This window comes from Zalophus californianus, chromosome 9, assembly GCF_009762305.2.
Source record: "Zalophus californianus isolate mZalCal1 chromosome 9, mZalCal1.pri.v2, whole genome shotgun sequence".
In the NCBI taxonomy this organism is placed as follows: Eukaryota; Metazoa; Chordata; class Mammalia; order Carnivora; family Otariidae; genus Zalophus; species Zalophus californianus.
Window position 1 is genome coordinate 16,194,447 of NC_045603.1, and position 21,222 is coordinate 16,215,668.

The 21,222-nt window shown below is 46.0% G+C and overlaps 1 long non-coding RNA gene across 1 annotated transcript; it reads right to left on the reverse strand.

Moving 5' to 3' along the window:
• Positions 1–16,916: 16,916 nt before the first annotated feature.
• Positions 16,917–21,214, reverse strand: LOC113922692. Its single transcript, XR_003520039.2, has 3 exons — positions 21,083–21,214; positions 20,244–20,455; positions 16,917–17,328 (listed from the first exon to the last, which is right to left on the reverse strand). It is a non-coding gene; the product is annotated as an uncharacterized LOC113922692 (long non-coding RNA).
• Positions 21,215–21,222: the final 8 nt, after the last annotated feature.

Here is a 21,222-nt window from a genome sequence, read left to right on the forward strand (position 1 = left end):
GTTTTGAAAGTAGGGACCAGGTTTGACTTACCTTCATAACCACTCCCCCCCTGCACCCTCCCACCGCCAGCCCTCGCCAGGGCTCTGGCGCAGCAGGCTTTCAGGGAGGATGAGCGAAGTGCACAGGTCTGCCTTCCTCAACACGTCCACCCCCCCAGCCCCCAACGCCACACATCACCACACACACACGCCACACATCACACACACCACACATCACACACACACACACATGCCACACATCACACACACACCAAACACACACATCACACACACGCCACACATCACACACACACCACACATCACACACACATGCCACACACACACATGCCACACACGCCACACATCACACACACACATCGCACACACACACGCCACACATCACACACACATGCCACACACACCACACATCACACACACACCACACATCACACACCACACATCACACACACACCAAACACACACATCACACACGCCACACACATCACACATCAAACACACACACATCACACACACACCACACATCACACACACATCACACACACGCCACACATCACACACACACACCACATCACACACACACACACGCCACATATCACACACAAACACACCACACATCACACACACACACGCCACACATCACACACACACACGCCACACATCACACACACACCACACATCACACACACACACACACGCCACACATCACACACACACACATCACACACACATGCCACACACACCACACATCAGACACACACACGCCACACATCACACACACACATGCCACACATCACACACACACACCACACATCACACACACATGCCACACACGCCACACATCACACACACACACCACACATCACACACACATGCCACACACACCACACATCACACACACACACGCCACACACACCACACATCACACATGCATGCCACACATCACACACACATCACACCACACACACATACACACCCACACACCACACACACACTCACATACACACACACACCACAGACACATACCACACACCACACACACACACCACACATCACACACACACCACATACAGACACCACACACACATACACACACACCACACACACACAACACACATACACACACCACACATCACACACACACCACACACACATACACACACACCCCACACACCACACACACACCACACTTCACACACACATACACACCCACACACCACACACCACACACACACACACCACACTTCACACACACCCGCCACACATCACACACACCACACCCCACACATCACACACACACGCCACACATCATACACACACACCACACACACACATCACACACACATACACACACACCACACCACACACACCACACATCACACAACATACCACACACACAATACATAACACACGCATACATACACACACACCCCACACACACATCCCACACACACCCCACACACACAACACACAACACACCACACACACCACACACACACACCACACACACACATAACCACACACACAATACACACAGAACCCCCCCACACACACACCAAACACCACACATACACACAACACGCACATGCACCCCTCCGCATATTTTGCTAATATGATACTTTTCTATTAACCAGGTGATATATGGTTTGAGGCAGGTTGGAGGTGTTGGAAGAGATATCTCCAAATACTGAAAGAGCATGAAATGCTCTTAATTCACCAGATACCATCAGTCAGAATTAATCGTCTTTTTCATGGCTACCGTCCAACTAACAACCACTTTCTGGGAGAAGATCGATGCTGTTGTTCCAAACAGACAGGGTCACCCTTCTGCCCATCCTTTCAAACTCCTCCCTTCCCTGACTTTCTCTTCTCCAAAAGCAGAACTTTCTGGGCCACAGCAAATGGATCAGCCAAGATCATTCTGCTCATAGTAAACATAAGTGATCAAACAAACACACAACTCACTGTTGAGCAGCTTTGATTTACAAACAAATGATGTTCCAAAAATTTTCAGTGGATACTTTGCAAGAATACCTAGTTGCACACAGGGAACTTCAAGTTCCCTAGGTGACTCACAAAACACTGTTTAAGCAATAGTCTTCAAAATGCCAAATTGTTATAATGAAAAAAAAAAGATACAATGCCAGCAATTAAATACAACTGAAAAAAGTGAATATAGTTTTTGAAACAACTTATTCAGCATGCTGATGTTTGAAGGTAAAAGCTAATTTAAGGAAGGAAAAATGAGGAAGTAGTAGCAAAATTTTGGGGTATGTTTACTAAAGATTTCTTGACCCTTTCCATGACTTTGAAGATTGATTTACCTGGTTCATTTTTATAACTAAATCTGATTTCCAACTCTGCACTTTTTTTTTTTTTAAGGTACAGCCCTAGAATCCCAGCCCTCATGAGCTTGGGAGTAGAAAATGATGTCACACTTCCTTCTTGTATTTAAATTATGACACCATGGGTGCCTACCAACCGTGTTGCTGGAAATGAATCTCCTTTAAAGCATCCCCAAGTGATTCCTGAGAAGCCACATGTGCCTCTGAGGTAACAAACACTGCATGGCATTAGCCCTGCTTGTCCCCTCCCCTCCTACTCAGATTCCCAAATGTCATGTTCATTGCTCACAGAGATGGTTGGACACCTCTACCTGTAAGCCATAGGACAGCCAAGGTCCATGCCAAACAGATAGCCTCTGGATGCTTCCAAACCTTCCAAACCTTGTGCTGGGCTCCATGATGAGGTGAAAGCCAACCCCCCTCCCTGACCTTGTAGACACTCTTGGTTGCTCATGCTTGGGGCCTCACGAGGTTTTCTTTATCAGTTCCAGCACACCTTGGTCTCCAGGAGACAGTTTTGTGAGTGTGCAGCCCAAGAACTGTAGCACTAATCAGACTACTAATCAGATATGACTCTTCAAAGGATTATAATTTTTTTTTCTTCAAGGAAATGAAAAGAGAAGATGGAAGGCAAAATTCCCTCAAGATATTATGAGTCAGAAGAGGAGTGGAGAGGAAGAAAAGGAATACGTGTCTTTGTGTGAATGTCCTACTCAGCCATAGAGTGAGGTAGAGTCAGGCAAGTTACTATTAATACATTCAGCAAATTTTTATTGAGCACCTACTCTGTGCCAGGCACTGTTCGTATCTGGAGAGCCAAGCAGTGAACAAAGTATGCAAAGTCCTTGTCCTCAAGGGGCTCACATTTTTGTAGGGGGAGGCAGGGAGCACAGAAATAAATGGAGGAACGCCTAGGTGCCTCAGTCAATTATCATGTTACTTATCATGTTTGTTAGTATTGTCTTTCTTCTTCCATTAGAGTTAAGCTCCAAGAGGGCAGAGATCATTGTTTTGTTCACTATGTAACCTAAAAGCCTAGAATGGTGCCTGGAACCGTAGAAGCACTTGATAAATATTTGTTGAATGAATGAGTAAAGGAAGGAAATATCTTCTTTTGGATTCCAAATGAGGCAAAGGGAGGGTCATGATGGCCCCATAGTTTCTCTCCTGGGGCCATAAGAAAAGAGTCAGGAAACTGCATTTACTAGGACAGTTTTCCTGTGGCCACCAAAGGTACAAGGCTGTAAACTGCAAACCATACCCCACTGTTTGTTCCCCAAGCACTGAAGGAGGAATGCCAGGTTCAAGATAGTTCCAGTGATCTTCAGGCTTAACCAGGTGGTAGATATCACTGAACAATGTATCTGGGAAAGATAAAAGAGTGTGTGGTCCCTCTGGTCTCAGACTCTGGGCTTTGTGCCTTGACCAGTAGCACCCTAACTTTGGCAGGCTCTATGTGCATGAGAAAAAGAAGCACTCAGCACCATTCCCTTTGGGCTGCAGATGTGGTCAGTTCATTTTACTACAATGTCTGCTTATTAAGGCTCCCTTCCCTTGTTCTGTGCACCGTGAAAGATGCTGGGGGAGGTGAGGGACACAATGACAGAGAGATAGTCTTAGCCCTCAGGTTTCGTGAGGGAGCCAGCTTAGTGCAGGAGACGAGCATATAAATGGGTAATTATAATCAAATGTTAAAGGTGTGGTATTGGATGTATTTACCAGGCACAGTTGGAAGAAGTGATCAACTCCACATGGGGGGAGAAGAAAAGACTACAGAGCCAGGGGATGCTTAAGTAGGATTTTGAAGGTGAATGGGAGTTTACCAGGCAGCCCTGGAATAGGAGAAGGCACAGTGACTCTCCAGGGAAAGCAAATAGCAGCGACAAAGATGTGGATGTAGAAAGCCACACCGCGTATTCACAGAACTATGCTTGTGTATTTCTGGAGCACCAAGTGCCGGAAGGGGACTTACCAAAATTGAGGCAGGAAAACTGGGTGGGGGAGCCAGGGTAGTAACACTTTGTATGCTCTGATAAGGAGCTCAGGACTAATTTTAGTTGACGAGTTTTCAAGAGGAGAGTGAGAGAATTAGAGTTAGCTGAACTGGAGTCAAAGAGAACCGCTCACAACAGGAGAAAAAAATCAAGCTTGGCCAGTTCCTTGACTGCCCACCAGGTGGAGCAAGGAAGCCGGAACAGCTTGGTTGCTGGCGGGGGGGGGGGGGGGGAAGGGGGGGAACGGGGGCGGGGTGAGGAGGACTGGGGGGGGTGAGGAGGGCGGGGGTCGGAGAAAGGGTGGAGCAGGAGAAACCACCAGCGAGGGACTGTTTTTTTAAGGACCAGGAAGCTTCTCAGTCAGGTGCTCCTAACTCTGGAAATAACTGTATTGATTAAAAAAAGTCTCTAGAAAAAACCGGAAGTCACCTAAACGTGCACGTTTAGAGGACCTGTGAAATATCACAAAACATTCACATACTGGATTACTGAGAAGCCATTTGAAGGAATGGGGTGGTTTCCTGCTTACCTGTGTGAAAAAAAGTGAAAAGAGCAAATTGTAGAATAGTGTATAATATGATGTCTTCTGTGCAGATGTCTAGAAAGAGGACAACAAATTGATATTAGTGGTAATTTCAAGAGAGGGTTTGGGGGCTATTGATTGTGAGTGTGTGTGTATGTGTGTGTATCTAACCATTTTATTGAGGTATAATCAACATACAATAAGCTGCACATATTTAATATGTACAATTTAGTAAGTTTTGGTGTACGTACACACCTATGAAGCCATCACCACAATTCCAATAGTGAATATATTCATCACCCTCAAAAGTTTCCACACATCCGTTTGTAATCCCTCCCTACCACCCTTCCCTGTCCCCCCATCCTAGGCAACGACTGATCTGCTTTCTGTTACTAAGGGTTTGCATTTTCCAGAATTTTACATAAATGGAATCATGCAATATGTCTTATTTTTGTCTTGCTTCTTTCATTGAGCAAAATACTCATCCGTGTTGCTGAGAATATCAATAATTAATTCCCTTTAATTGCTGAATAGCATTACATTGTAGGCATGTATCACAATTTGCTTATCATTCATCTGGTGAGGGACATTTATTTGGATTGTGAATAGTTTTGGGCTAGTCCCCAGAAAAACAAAACAAAGCTGCTAGGAACATTTGTGTACTAGTCTTTGTGTTTGCATATACTTTCATTTCCCTTGTGTAAATGCTTAGTGGAATGTCTAGATCATATGGTAGGTGTATGCTTTAACTTTCTAAGAACCTGCAAAATTGGGGCACCTGGGTGGCTCAGTCATTAAGCCTTCGGCTCAGGTCATGATCCCAGGGTCCTGGGGTCAAGCCCCGCATCGGGGTCCCTGATCGGCGGGAAGCCTGCTTCTCCCTCTCCCACTCCCCTTGCTTGTGTTCCTGCTCTCTGTCTCTCTCTCTGTCAAACAAATAAATAAAATCTTAAAAAAAAGAGAGAGAGAACCTGCAAAATTGGTTTCCAAAGTGGTTGTACCATCTTATATCCTGCCAGCACTGTATGAGCATTTCCATTTGTCTTTATCCTTGCCAGTATCTGGTATGATCAGACTTCTAAATTTTAGCCCTTCAAATGGGTGGCTTATATTTTCATTTCTTTAAGGATTAACAATGTACATTTTTCTTTTCTTTTTTTTAGATTTTATTTATTTATTTGACAGAGAAAGAGGGAACACAAGCAGGGGGAGTGGGAGTGGGAGAGGGAGAGGGAGAAGCAGGCTCCCCCACTGAGCAGGGAGCCCATTGCGGGGCTTGATCCCATGTCCCTGGGATCATGACCTGAGCCGAAGGCAGACACTTAACCGTATGAGCCACCGAGGTGCTCCAACAATGTACATTTTTCATACACTCATTTGCCATTTGTAGACCTCCTTTGGTGAAGTGTTTATTCAAATTTCTTTGGGCTATTGACATTTATATTTCACTTTATACTTCATAAAGTTTTAAATCTTAGAATGAGCATCTCTTTTTATAATAAAAAATTATTTAAAACATCTCAACCCAGAATACAATAATAATGACAATTTGGCAAGCAGTTTGAGTGTCTTGACAACCAGTTGTTCTATGCTCAGAATTCAAGCTAAGGCTAAAATAAAGCACAGTCACAGTATTTTGTAAAGGAACTGTTGAAACCAGTGTCAAGACAGGCAACATCCTTTGTGACAACAGAGATCCCCAGCCCCCGCTGGTCCCTATTTACTTTTAAAGAGTCTGAAAAAAGAGCTTTGGTTTGTATTTGGTTGTGGAAGGCGGGAAAACAGGAAACAGGAAACTTAGGTTGAAAATGGACTTGACTGAACATTTAGCATGTGTTGACTTTCTTTGGAGAACTTTCAGTATCCTCTGTTGTTCAACTCACCAAATGGTCTTATAGATGGTCTTGGTGCCCTGCAGCGCGGTGCAGAGCTAAAGGGCTGCACATTCCAAATTGGAGTTACAGTCAAGTTAGGATTATTGGGTTACTGTCAGTCATAAATTATTGTATATTGTGTAATGCAGTAGAAAGAATCTTGGCAGCCACAGCCGAAGAGAAGCTTTCAGAAGGGACATGTGAGGAATACCAGCTGAATCCATGGCTAGAGAAAGGAACTCAGAACTCGAGACTCCTGCGTGTCTGGCCTGTGCATCCCTAAGAGGCCCAAATTTACAGGCTGCTCCATCCCCTTGAGCCCCGTGGCCCTTTGCTTCTTCCTCTGTTAGAGCACCAGTGGTCTGCTATCGTGGTTACCCGCTCTGTAAGCTATGAGTTCTTAAGAAACTTAATGATTAAGTTCTTTAGGATTCTTGCTTGTGTATTTTTCCAATTTTGTATATCTTCAGCATCTGGTACAAAGCAGGTTCTCAATTCAATTTATATATTTAAGTGTAATCGAGGAAGATAAAATGTTTGCTGTCCACCAACACAGCAATCCAAGAAGAGTGGATTAGGTTTCAGTGAAAGGCCCTCTCAATCAGCTGGGCACCTGGAAGGGTCAGGAGCTGAGTCTGGAGGTTGGGGCCTGAGTAAACAGGATAGCTGTGCATTACAGACAGGGGATTTGGAGTTGGGTGTGGGGTGAGGGTGGGGTAGAAAAGCAATGGGGAGGGAGGGAGAGGATTAAGCGAGATACTCATAGAGCAAAGCAGCCAATAAATAATACTTCTCCAGGGCCTGGTAGCCAAAGGGTTTTGTTTTGTTTTGTTTTCACAGGGATGTTTAATATTCACACTGAAGTTGTTTGAGTTTCAACAGCATAAACCTCTCTTTGTCCTCTAATATCCTTCATAAACTCTATATGTTTGGATGGCCCTGTTGTGTGGGTTCACTGTAGAAGCCAAGCAAGGGGCTGAGTTTCCATCTGGGGCAGGCACAGAAAAGCGAGACCATTTCCTGAATGAACTGGGTCAGGGGAGCCAGGAGTTGGCGGTAACAGTAGCCATAACAAAGTAAGCTTAAGAAAGTACGCGGAAGTCTTGGGTAAGGCTTTCCAACTTCCCTTAGGATGTGAATTTGGGAGTCCTGGTTCGTTTTATCTTATGGTGCAGAGAGATCGAGGCTGAAGTGTGCAGTGCAAGATGGAGGAGAGGTGGAAAAGGGGAAAAGAACCAGAGTGAGGAGAAGGTGCCCTTCCTTCCCTCAGACGTTCTGATCTACCTGAGGGTGTACCGGCTGTCCAGGAAAAGACCGTCAATAGTGTAGGACCGTCTAAGAGTACTGGAGGGAGCAGACATCAGGGCAAGAGTTTAGGGGCAGGAAGCAGAAGGTTCTCGTAAAAGAGCTACGCCTTGAAGGATGGATCTCTGGCTTAAAAGAAAGTTTAATATCTATATTTCTGTATAGCTATATGTAAATTACTTATCTAGTGTCTTCTCTTATTGAGGAGAGTGGGGTGGATAAGATGCTCTGAGTTTGAAGTCAAACAGACCAGGCTCTTCACCCTGGCTATCAGCTGTGTGACTTTGGGCAAGACACTTAAGTTATCCGAGCCTCAGTTTCTCCATGTGTAAATTGGAAGTAATGAAAGTACCCACCTTGGAGGGTCGCAGGGAGATTCAAATAAAATAATCTAAGAAAAGTGCTTCGTCTAGGGCCTGGCACAATATAAATACTGAACGATGCTCACTAAGTGGTATCCATTTATTTATTTATTTAAAGATTTTATTTATTTATTTGACAGAGAGAGACAGCGAGAGAAGGGACACAAACAGGGGGAGAGGGAGAGGGAGAAGCAGGCCTCCTGCCGAGCAGGGAGCCTGATGCAGGGGCTCGATCCCAGGACCCTGGGATCATGACCTGAGCCGAAGGCAGACGCTGAACTACTGAGCCGCCCAGGTGCCCAAGTGGTATCCATTTTTATGTAAGATTATTGAACACGGCTTGGAAAATACAGAGAAAAGCGGAACTAAAAACCTTCAATAGTTTCACTACCCAAAGCAGAAAACCACAATTAACACTTGGGACGACACCCTTGCAGTTTTCAGTCAGTGCACACTTTAGTTTGACCTTTACTCTTTCTCTGATTGCCAGTCATTCTGAATATAAAATTTAAATCCAAATTTTTATTTAATTAAGGTATGATTTTTTCCCCATCTTATTATAATCCCTTCAAACCATTTTTAATGACTGTGATACATTAGAACGCTGTACTATAATTCACGTAGTCATTTGTGTAGGTTCCAGGCTTTTTTCCCCTCCCTATTCTAAATAATTCAGTAATAAACAGGTATCTACATAAACCCTTTCCTTTATTTTGTATTATTTCTTTAGAAATGATTCTTAGACATAAAATCACTGGTGTAGAAGGTATCAACAGTTGTAATCCTCCCATTTACTGTCCAAAGAATTCTGTGGGCATCTGGAGGTGGGTATAGTGTCTCTTTTTTCCGCCAATCTGTTGAATACAGTCTGAGAGAAAAAGCTGACTCAGAGCTTGAACTCCTAGAGGAGGTCTGAGCTTTTCTTTCTTTCTTCTTTTTTTTGTACTCTCTTTTCTTCCCAGTGGCAAGCAGGCTTGGGACCCTCCCTGCCTCCTGCCAGGGCTCCTTGCTAGGTTCAGAGGCAAATGCACTTTCTCTTGGGACCTCTTTCTCGGTGGCTGCATCTCATCCAGCATGGATGGATATGCGCTTTGTCACCTTTCCTTGCAAAATGACTTACCCAATATCCAGGTCAGCGGAGAAGGCTGCCCTCCTGAATGTCTAGTTGTGACGTTGCAGAAGAGCTTCATGCCTAGCTTAAAGCCCAGCTAAAAATAAAGCTCCCTGTGGCTTTTGCTTCCCTTGGGGACCACCTGGGGAGGGTTTTTCATTTATAAACTGGAGATAAAAGTCTCAGGTGGGATTTGGGTCTCAGCAACTCCAGCTGCATTGCCCAACATTCTCTGGATTGCTAGTGACAGAAATCCAGCCCAGGTACCTCAAGGAAAGTGATGTGCTCATACGTAAATGGTTAACAACTGGCTCTTGGGTGGGGATGGGAGTAGAAGCCCTGATTTGCAGTGTTTTCAGATTTCCATGGACTGGAAACACCCTGAGGCTGCTAGAATAAATACCTCTACCAGGGCTGATTGCAAGCTCCAGCTGGTTAACAACCAGTTCACAAAGTTCCTGAGAAGTGAACAATAGGCTCTTGCAAACCAGAAGGAGCCTAGTCTGGTACACTCAGCGGGGGAGAGATGATGGACTCAGGTCATCAACCTGTGGGAAGAGCCCAGACACAGAAAATGACCTCAGGAATGATGGGAACCAGGGATCTAATGCCAACAGGATTCTCTGCAAACCAACTTATTATTATTATTATTATTTCCACTACAGATAGCCTCTCTCCATGTTTCAAGAGATATGACTACTGGCAGCTTCCAGAATCATGTCCTCAAGTGATTCACAACCAGAGAAAAAAGAGGGCCTCTCTTCCAGACAGGGCTGGTTTGAAGAATCCTGGTGAAGGTTGACCAGGGTGGGGGCATTGTCTGAATTTGTGGGGTCTGTTAGAAGGGGGCAGTTCAGTTGCTGGTCAGACAAAACCAATAATTCCCATTCCATTAACCATCTGGATACCATCAGAACCTGGTTCCCATCTCTACTAGTCTTCAAAGTGGCTGATTCAATGACAGCATGAAGGAGCTGTTTCACCCTACCTGACTTAGCATTATATTTTATAGTTTTTTAAAAAATCTCAGCTAATTTCTTAGACACCAATAATAACCCATCAGTGTTTTAAATACTTCTATTTCTCGTATCACAAGGGAGACTTTCAACATGCTTCCGTGTGTTGAGAAATCGTATTTCCTCTTTTGTGAGTTATTTTCATGTCTTTTTTTCCTCACTTATCTCCTGGGGTTTTCAGGTTAAAAAAAAAAATCTCTTCATTCAACAAATATTACTATAGGCTAAGCATCTGTAAGCACAGGAATACAATACCAAACAAGATAAACAAGGTTCCCACTTTTAGAGCATTTATCCTATTTGTATGGTCTTTTTAGATAATAATATTACTAATTTTTGCTTGTCATATTTACAACATATTTTGCTTGTCATATTTACATATTTACAACAATATGCTTTCTTATTCTTTCATAGGCAGTTTTATATTTTCATGTAGTTAAATCAGATCTACTCCCCCCTCCTTTTTGGGGGGGACTTTCCCCTTTTAATTTAAACCTTTTTCTTCCATGCTTACAATTCCATTTCCCCACCAAAATTTTGAGATCATATTCTTTTTATTTCTTTCCTATTTTCCTAGGCTTGAAACTTTTGTATTAAATGATTTAATTTATTTGTAATTTATCATAGTGTGTGGGTGAGCTGAGCATCTAAATGGGTCATTTTCTGCCAACATGAAACAGAGTGAATTTTGATCGCTGGAGGGGCCAGGTATGGGTTGTTGGAAGGAAATTGGATTTGCTCAGTTTAGGGATTTGATGTGGGAAATGGTGAGGAAGGGGGAATAGTGAGCATAAATGGGGTAGGTAGAGTTCTTCTGGAATAAAGGGTCCATATATTGTAGTGATTCTTAACCAGGGCGGGACATACCTGTTGACTGGGCAGCTTTAACGAAGTACCCAAGCCTGCGCCCTTCCATTGGTAGGCTGATATGAGACCAGGGTTCATCTATTTTTAAAAAAGCTCCCTGGGGGCTACTGATGTGGGAAATTGTCGGGGATAAATCTAGTCAGAGCAGATCGAGAGAAGTGTCAATGCCAAGCTGAATGTAGGTCCAGGAAGCCCCTGAGAGGAGAGAAGAAGGAGCATGGACTTTGGACTCAGGCAGGTTTAAGTTTCAGTATCATTTTGACACCTGTAGGCTGTGTTATTGGGGCAGACCACTGGTCTTCTCTGAGTCTTTTTTTTTCTGTCCTATACAAACTTAATCATATTTATACCTCATAGGGTTGTGATGATTCAGTGGGAAATCAAGTACAAAATGCTTGGCTCAGCACCTGATATTTTAATTAATTCTTCCTTCTTCCTCTTGAATGAGGCTTTGGCCCATGCCAGGCCTGCTTCATAGCCTTTGGGATGAACTGATGCAAGACGTTTCCAGAAGAAACAGGCAAATACATGTCAGGATGAGAAACGAAAACAGGTCCAAGTGTCCGTTAGTCCCAGAGGTTTCAGAAGCCTTCAGAGAGGCTGTACGTGTTTGGAGAGGAATCCTCCTTCCTTAGAGAAATGGAAAGAAGCTTTGAACGTCACAAAGGCCTTGCCTTCATAAGCTTGGCAAAAGCAAAATCTGGCTTTACTATAGGCCACCTCGGCTCAGTAGCAGAGATAATTCCAGGTCTTGAGCAGCTTAGCTTATAAACCAAGAACAGCTGTTGTGAAAATAATGCAGGCATAGTCACTTTTATGAAAGAAAATTCTCACGTAAATCTGTTTACAGAGTGAAAGATCTCCTTTCTCCAGAATGGAAAATGCCATTACTTCTCAGAAGATCCACCTGACTTAATTTCGTATCATTAGTATTCATTCAGCGATTTGACAAATATTTACTGATATCACTTCTGTTTGACAAGTACTTTGGAAATGCTTCTACACAGTACTCATTTAAAACTGGTTTTCCATGTTGCCCTGCATACAAGTTGACGCCAAATATTTATTTTTGGGTGCTAATCAGTACTCCTTGGGGGAATGCTAATTAAAATGCTAATCTGTATTCTTTGGAGTCACCCATCCAAAAGACAGTTAGGATTGGTGGAAAGGGAGAGGAGTTTGGAATCAGAAGCACGTGTCTCCAACCTGGACCCTTGACTATGTGACTTTAAGCCGATGGCTAATACACGCCAGGCCCAGGTCTTACTTTTCTCTAAAATGAAAATGTCTTTCTTACTCTTAAGCCAGTACCCTCTCTCTCTCTCTCTCTTTTTTTAAAGATTTTATTTATTTGAGAGAGAGAGAATGAGAGATAGAGAGCATGAGAGGGGGGAGGGTCAGAAGAAGCAGACTCCCCGTTGAGCAGGGAGCCCAACGCGGGACTCGATCCTGGGACTCCAGGATCATGACCTGAGCCGAAGGCAGTCACTTAACCAACTGAGCCACCCAGACGCCCTTAAACCAGTACTCTCTTTGTGGAAGAGCAGATTGGCTGGGTGGAAGGGAGGAATGACCTTATTTTAGAAGACAAAAACTTACATGGTATCAGAGAGGAGAAAGAGGGGAGGGTGTGTTTGGGAATGAGAGGTATCCCTGGGACAGCGGAGGAAGGGTCCTTTTTCGTGGTACACTAGTCATACCCCATAAGCCCAGGCTTTAAGATGTGGTCTTAGAAGCGTCTATGATGGAGGGGCTTGAGCTGCTGGGTGGGAGATGCATGCACCAAGAGTCACGTTGCAACTGAATTGAAAGTTTTCGCTGAGTAGAGTGCTTCTCTACTTTGCCTTCGCTTCTGACAAATAGGTCAAAAGAAGGGTGGTATTTCTTTTACTTGAAGAACAACAGGACCTAGGCTTTATTTAAGCAAGAGGGCCTTAAATCATTAAGAGACTTGCAATCTCCTGGTTGACATCGGTGCAGAGGAGTTCATTAGTTCATTACTGACTCAATCTCTTCCACATCCTGGACAGGTCTCCTGAATTACTGTGAGGATCATTGTGTTTAAAAGCTTCCTGATGAGCACCTAGTGGCCTCACTGCCATCCACCCCCTTCTAGGTGAAATCTTTTCTGAGGCTCAGCTGGGTTGTAAACAGCAGGCGCCTAGTTCTGCCTGCTGGGTCCTAGGAGATAGCCTAAAGCTGATAAGCCCAGCACTTGGCTGCTTTCCTACAGGGTCCCTATAAAATGAAGGGGCCCGGACTTAGCAGAAGTCACAGAATCCGAACTGCTGGACTCCCCTCTCTACCTTTTTGAAGGTGGAGGGGGGAATCCAACCAAAGCAATATAATACTACATCTACATACAATTCTGGTACCATGTTGAGACCTAAGGATTTTCAGGGCAAAAGGCCAATGTAAGGAAACAGTAAGTCTCCAGGGCAGTTAAACATCAAGGGATAATCAAGTGTTAATGGTTAGGGACCCAGCCTACACGGACCATGAGATTCAGTTCATCAGGTGGTTACTGAGCTCTTACTACGCACCGGATCTTGGGCTGGATACTGGGTGGTGGTGGGAGAGATCCAGAGATAATGATGTTAATGACGGTGATGGAAAGAGTAGCATGTGCTGAGAGCGGACTGTGTGCCAGAAATTGTGCTCATTTCTTTATTCTCTAAAAAGTAGAGGCTCCATAAATACTTGTTGGTGAACTACTCACTTGCCCCAGCTATACTGGCCTCCTCTCTGCTCCTCAGATGCACCTCAGGGCCTTTGCATTCACTTTTTTCTCTACCTGGAAGACTCTTCTTCCAGATATTTGTGTGGCTGGCTCCCATGCCTCCTTGAAGTCTTTACTCCAATGTTACCCTCTCAGTGAGGACTCCTTGACCACCTAATCTAAAATAGCAATCCCAATCCCACAGCCTTCCTGTTTCCCTTTCTCCACTTTATTTTTCCCCCTTAGCACTACCTAGCGTCCTGTGTTTTACTGATGTGCTATTACCTGGTCTCCCTTGCTGCCATGAAAGCTCCACAAGGATAGGGATTTTGAGTTGCTTGTTCATGGCTGTAGCCCCCTTGCCTAGTCAGATGCTCACATCTTTGTGCAACACGTGAATCAGGTGCACTCATCTCATACTAAAATCAAACTTTCTGGGTCAGTTACCCATGCAACAATAAGCGTGAAGGATAGTGCAGTGAAATGAAGCCGACAAGGTTTTACCCTCTAGAGATCCATGGCCTGGTGGGGATAGGATATTACCCTAATTACATAATGCTCTCCATTCTGCTGAACAGAGCATGCTGGGTGCTTTACCGATATTCTTTCACTGAAATCTTACCACAATTCTAGGCCATAGGTGGTACTGTAAGCCACAGTTTATGGGTGCTATTTTAGTTTTTTCTAGCGCTGAAAATATCCATCTAGGTTCTGAATTATAGAGGGGCTGGCTTTATTTAGTTGGCACACATTAATGATCATTTTGTGTCTGAAGCTTACAGTGATCACGGTCTCTTTCATATTTGTTATCTCCCATGAATCTTACAAAGTATTCATCTTCCTCTATAAATGAGGAAACTGAGGACCAGAGAAGTTAGGTAACTTTCCAGAACCACACAGCCTTGTAAGTCTTCCAGATAGGATCAAACCCAACCCAATCCATATCCTTACCACTCTCCTTTATTCTGAGGAGGCCCTCAAATGGTGGAGGGACTGAGCCGGGGGGAGGGGACAGGTGTTTAGGGACTCGATGTTCCTGGAAGGAGGCTGCTGGGACTTCCACATTGGAAGGCTGGGGAGAAGAGCTTGAACAAAGAACAAGGGCTTGCAGGTGGTTATGAGTCAGGGGGAGTGGAAATCCTAGATGGGAAGGGATGCATAATTCCCGAACCCTCATTCTGCCCCCTTCCCCCTCCCCCTGCCCCACGCTCCTGGTCATTGTGCTCTGCCTGTGATAAGGAGATGTGGGAGACTTCTTGAGCAAGGTTGGGGGAGGGTTTTTTACAGCAACTTCTCTATCTCATTCACTAAGGAATCCATCATAGCCATGCACCTCTTATATCCATGTGGTTAAATTAGCAACACACATTTGTTACCTGCTGTCTGAACCTATCCTACAACATTGCATTTCTACATATTACCCACTTCTACTAAACTTTCAAAACTTGGAGACTTTCCCAACACCCCACCCCCTTGAGAGTGGGTGCTCTGACAGTGAGGGATGCTGAGAATCAGAAGGTGTCATACGTTATGTACAGTTATATCCATACAATTAGCCATCCATCATGTTTTGAGTGCCTCCTACAATCCGGGCAAACTGCCTGGCACTAGGGATAAGCAAAGGAATTGATCAGTCTCTGCCCCAAAAGCTCTAGTGGGGCGGACAGTATATAAACAGGCAATCACGATACATCCTGGTAGGGGCTGTGACCACCTGGGGGCTGGGGGGGTTGGGACACCAGGGAGGGATGTCTTATCCACGTTGGGGTGGGGGCACGAAAAGTTTCAAGGAAGCTGAGTTCCTTAGAGATTATGGCAAATTAGGGCAACTGAAGGGAAGCTCAGTCTGGCTACACAGAGTAGGAAGGGATTTGAGGGAGAAATGAGGCCAGGGAGAGAAACAGGGGTCAGATTGTCAAGAGTTTTTAAATATATACTATTTTATTATTTTATTTTATTTTATTTTTTATTTAATTTATTTTATTTTATTAATTTATTATTTTATTTTATTTATTTTATTTTATTTTATTTTATTATTTTATTTTATTTTATTTTATTTATTTTATTTTATTTTATTTATTTTATTTTATTTTATTTTATTTTATTTTATTTTATTTAATTTTTCCCCACAGCACACGTAAGGGGTAAATCGTGTCCACCAGCAGCCTGGTGAGAGGGCGCAGTTGCAGAGGTGAATTAGCTGTGTCAGGTTGAGATACAGCCCTGCCCTCTCCTTCCCAGTTTGAGATTCATGATGCTCATTAAGCATCTGGATTTTATCAGTAAGCCTTGGGTAAAGGACTCCATCAGACTAAGTTTGTTTTCTTAGCAGTCTGTCCACTCATGTGCTAATTGGGAGAGTGAGTTCTCAGATCAACTGCCAGATTCTAGCCTTGGTTCCTACCGTTCTCACGTTGTGTCACCTTGTACACGTTGTCCCCCCTGGGGGGGAACTGAATCAGTACTATTGCCACGCCTCCAGCGAAGGCTCACTCAGTCTGTAAGGAGGTAATGCATATTAAGCTCCTGGCATAATGCCTGGCGCACAGTAAGTGATCAGTAAATGGTGACGTTTGTGGTCCTCCAGGTCCCCTGCAGCCTACCCGTGTTAGCGATCACCCTCTTGGTCATTGCCATCACCATCATCATCACCCTTCCCGCCATCATTCCTGGTATCATTGTAATGATACTGAAACTCTAGAAGGTCATTCTTCACTGGGTTCCTCCCCTCCACTGTCCCTCCTTGTGGTCTTCTTATGAAAGGGAAGGACCTATGTAGACGGATTTGACTCACGTGAAATTCATTATGTTTATTGAGCTCCTACTATGTGCCAGATATTGTGTTCTAGGTACTAGGGAATGTAAGAGTGAGCTCAATGAAGTTTTCAGGCATGGAACTTACACTCTAATGAGAAGAGGCAGACAATAATAATTACATAAGCAGAGAAAAACAAATCCTCTAGAGAAACATGGAGCCGGGGAAGACGGACAGACAGTATCTTGGGGTTGGGCAGCTGTTATCATCTATCTTCCAAGAAAGAGTTCCCCTCCTGCACAGAGCTACAGCATTTGGAGTTGGGAATTTCTGGGGGTGGGAACTGCTGAGACCATGTCCTAACACTCCAGAGCCAGCTGCAAAGGAGGCCCCCACCTCGAACACACCCTGTTTGCAGGGCATTCAGGCCCACGTCTTGGCCTCTGGGGGTCTTGTCAACCTGGAACCGAGAAGAGGCAATCAACAGTAAGTAACAGGGGCTTTCTGCTTCGGCATTCCAACAGAAATACAGGAAACCAAGAGGGGGCTGTAGGCCTACAAATCTCTGCCTTATAATTTATGGTCCATGCACCCTGAGGATGTTCAGAAGTGTCTTCACACAAGCTGGGGGAAAGGAAAAGATGTCTCTAGCTCTTCCTCCTCTTCTCCACCCACATTCCTGACCATCTAATACGCTTTAGGGAGGAAGAAGATGACAAGGGGTAGAGGTGAAAGACTCTGGGGGGGGGGGGCGGAGCAGGGAAACCTCCTCCACATGCATGTTGTGCTGATTCAGAGGATGGGCTAGGAGAATGGAAACCGCCCAGCACCGCTGCTTTTTCCTGCCCCAGAAGATTCGACGAGGCACTCCTCTCCTCTGGGTGCAGCCAAACACCATGGCAGAACCTCGCTTCAGAGGAAAACATTGCCTGCTTTCTCAGGTCAAACACGTCGGAGCCTGTGGTCTATAGGCCACATGGGGTGCCAGGAGTGCCAAGAAGTAATGATGAAAGAAAATGGGTTGAAATCTAGACATAGAAGCTTTGTGTAGCTCTGCTTCGCTCAGTGACTCTGCAAGCTGTTATTAGCTACCCTCTAATTCCCTGAGTCCTGCTATGTGCCCCGCATCATACGCCATCTCTCAGCTACCCGGTGAGGTCGTTCTTACTACCCACCCCTCACAGATGAAGACACAGAGGTTCAGAGAGGTCATGCTCTCCAGTCAGTCATGGCAGCTGAATTTGAACCCACGTTAGTCTATTTGGGGGCCGGTGTCTTAACCATTATACTTCACTACCTCCCAGAGGAAAGGGTCAAGAGGGAAACATTGAAAATAGCAACACTCTCCTCCCCCACCTGCTATGCTTCCAGTGCTCAGCAGAGGCAGATAATTGAGAAACCTTCCATGCTTTCTGGCATAAGTTCTGCCTCAAGTTTAAAAAATGTAAATATTTAATTATTTCTGATACCAGATATGACTATTTTTCTCTAGGAAATAGATTAATAGAATGAGAAAGGTCTTTAGAGATGCCAAAGAGCTGACCTTGAAATCCACGGAGAAGGTTAAGTACACTTCTCAAGGTCAGAGAATTAGTTTGGTGGCAGAAGTAAGGTTAAAAGAGCAGTGCTCCTCTCTCCCAGGCCAGAGCCTGGCGGAGCCCCCAAAGCTGCTTTGCAGGTTATCACTGCCCTGACAGATGACTGCTTGAAGGAGGATGACTGCTTTGTTTGCACACTAGGGATTTTATTTTATTATTTTTTTAAAGGTTTTATTTATTTATTTGAGAGAGAGAATGAGAGAGAGCACGAGAGGGAAGAGGGTCAGAGGGAGAAGCAGACTCCCCGCTGAGCAGGGAGCCCAATGTGGGACTCGATCCCGAGACTCCAGGATCATGACCTGAGCCAAAGGCAGTCGCTTAACCAACTGAGCCACCCAGGCGCCCCGCACACTAGGGATTTTAAACACAAGCTGAACTCAGCTGAACAGTTGTTAAACAAGGCTCTTCTGGCCCCTTCTGATGAGTTAGTCTCTGCCATCTCCTTTCCTAGGTCATGTGCTCTTTTGAATTAGGAGATTCCTGCGATTTCTCTTTGTATTTAGCTGGAGTGGATGTTCCTCTCTCTCTGGGGCAGATGGTTGTATTTCTAGTTCAGAACCTGCTGTCATTTACTCTGACCTCCCACACTAATAGTGACTCTTCTGTCTGCCTGGCTGGCTTCTGCCGACCTCTGCAATCTGGACGTATTCCACCCAGCTCATCTTTTTCTTCCCTATGTCGTGACACACACCACTTCTTGCCAGATCGGAGTCCTGGGCTCACCCTATTTCTGCCACAGAAATATCCTCCCTGCTCTCCCCCTGTGCAAATCCATTCTTCAAGGCTTTGCTCAGACCCTCCTGCCCCAGATTTCCCCATGTACCTACAGCCCTGGATGAGCTCCCTTTACATTTATTTTCTCAAGCACATAATTTGGCCCTCAAAATGCTTCCGCACATTCCTCCAAATGTAATGCAGGCCCGTTGAGGGCAGGCCCACGTGTTCATTGGTTCCCTAGAGATTTTTTTAAAGCACCTCATATGGTGAGATACAAAGGGAAATATAAGTGATGGTTGCTTCTTGTCCTGGAGGGGAGACTAGTACTTTGCAGACATCTGTCTGGTGCATATTGTACCCTTCACAAAGGTTTGTTTTATTGAACTAACATATATGATGCCCCTTATTGCAACGAGAGGTGGTGTTATAGGGAAGGCATCATGAAAGAAGTGGCATTTGAACTGGGCCTTAAGGACAAGAAATGTTACTTTAAAAACAGAATTGGCAGAAGAAACATTTTCCAACAGCCGGCTGTCAGGCACACACACCGCCCGGCACAAAGCGCACCAGGTTCAGGGGAAAAGCAGTGGAGTTCTGTCCCTGCCCCAGCACCAACTAGCCTTAGTGAGAGTGGGCAGGTTGCTTAACTTCCCTGCCCCTTCCCCTTTCCTTCCCCCTCCAAAGCATGATGGGCTTTGGGAGAGGTCAAGGTTCAAATCATAGCTGTGTGACCTTCAGCCAATCATTTGGGGTGGGGGCTCAGTTTCCTTCCAATAAGACGGGTAAAATAATCTTGCCTTGCAAGGTTTTGTGAGGTTTTAAGAACATATTTAAGTTGATAAATGCAGAGCTTGGTGTTACTGTATTTCCTTCTACCAGAGTAGGGGTGACAGCCCCGATCTGCCTCCCTCTCCTGACGCCGCCCCAAGTTTCCCAGCACACAGCACACAACCTGTCCGTTGTAGGGGCTACGGATAGACTGCAGGACCCCTAAAGGGAAAATGGAGTTGAAAGAGCTTCAGGAAAAAAAAAAAGTAAACAGCATGGATAGTGGACTTACCAGGGAAGGGGGATGCTCAATAAATGCGTTTCCTTGAATAGACTTTATGCAGTCCAAAAATCTTTGCTAACTCTCTCTAAACGTGCCTCCGCGGAGCCAACTGGTTTCTCGAATCTCCTTCTGCCTCCGCCTTCAAACCCCCGTTGAGTCAAGGCCCAACACGGGTCGGGCTGGTAGGGTGGGATGGGGAGGGCCGGGATTTCCCCAAGTCCCTAGAGAAAAGATGGGGGGGCGTGGTCGGGGTCCCGCCTCCTTCCTCCCACTCCCGGGGGCAGGGCTCCTGGGCTCCCCCCCTTCATTTCCTATCTCTCAACAGGTCGGAGGGAAGGGACTCGAACTTGGCCCAAGGCAAAAGCTCAACCCCAGCTCTCCTCCCTCCGACCCGCCTGGCCACCCCCACTTCAGCCGCCTATCCCCGGGGCCCTCGTGGCCCCCGCTCAGTCGCCAGTCCCGGCCCCCCATAGACCTAGCCCTGCGCCCCTCCCTTTGGCCACCTCGACTCCCGGCCCCCGCCTCGGCAGACCCAGGCCAGCTGCCCTCCCTACTTCGGCGCCTCCTGCCCCCTCCCACTCGGCCACTTCAGTCGCCTGCCCCGGCCTCCGTAGACCCCGCTGGGACACCCCGCCCCCCACCCCGGCCGCCGCAGACCGCGCTCGGCCACCACCCTCCCCTCGGCTCCCCCCGCCCCCATCCCAGGCCTCGTGGACCCCGGGGGGACCACCCCCCACTGCCACCTCGGCCCCGTAGACCCCTCTGGGACACCCTCCCTCCAACCCGGCCGCCTCAGACCGTGCTCGGCCACCACCCTCCCCTCGGCTCCCCCGCCCCGGGCCTCGTACACCCGCCTGAGACACCTCCACCCCGGCCGCGTGGACCCCGCGGCGCCGCCCCCGCGCGGCCCCCCTCCTTGGGGTCGTGGCGGCAGGGGGAGGGGCCGCGCCGGCCCCCGCGTGCGTGGCAGGCTCTCCCAGCTCGGCTC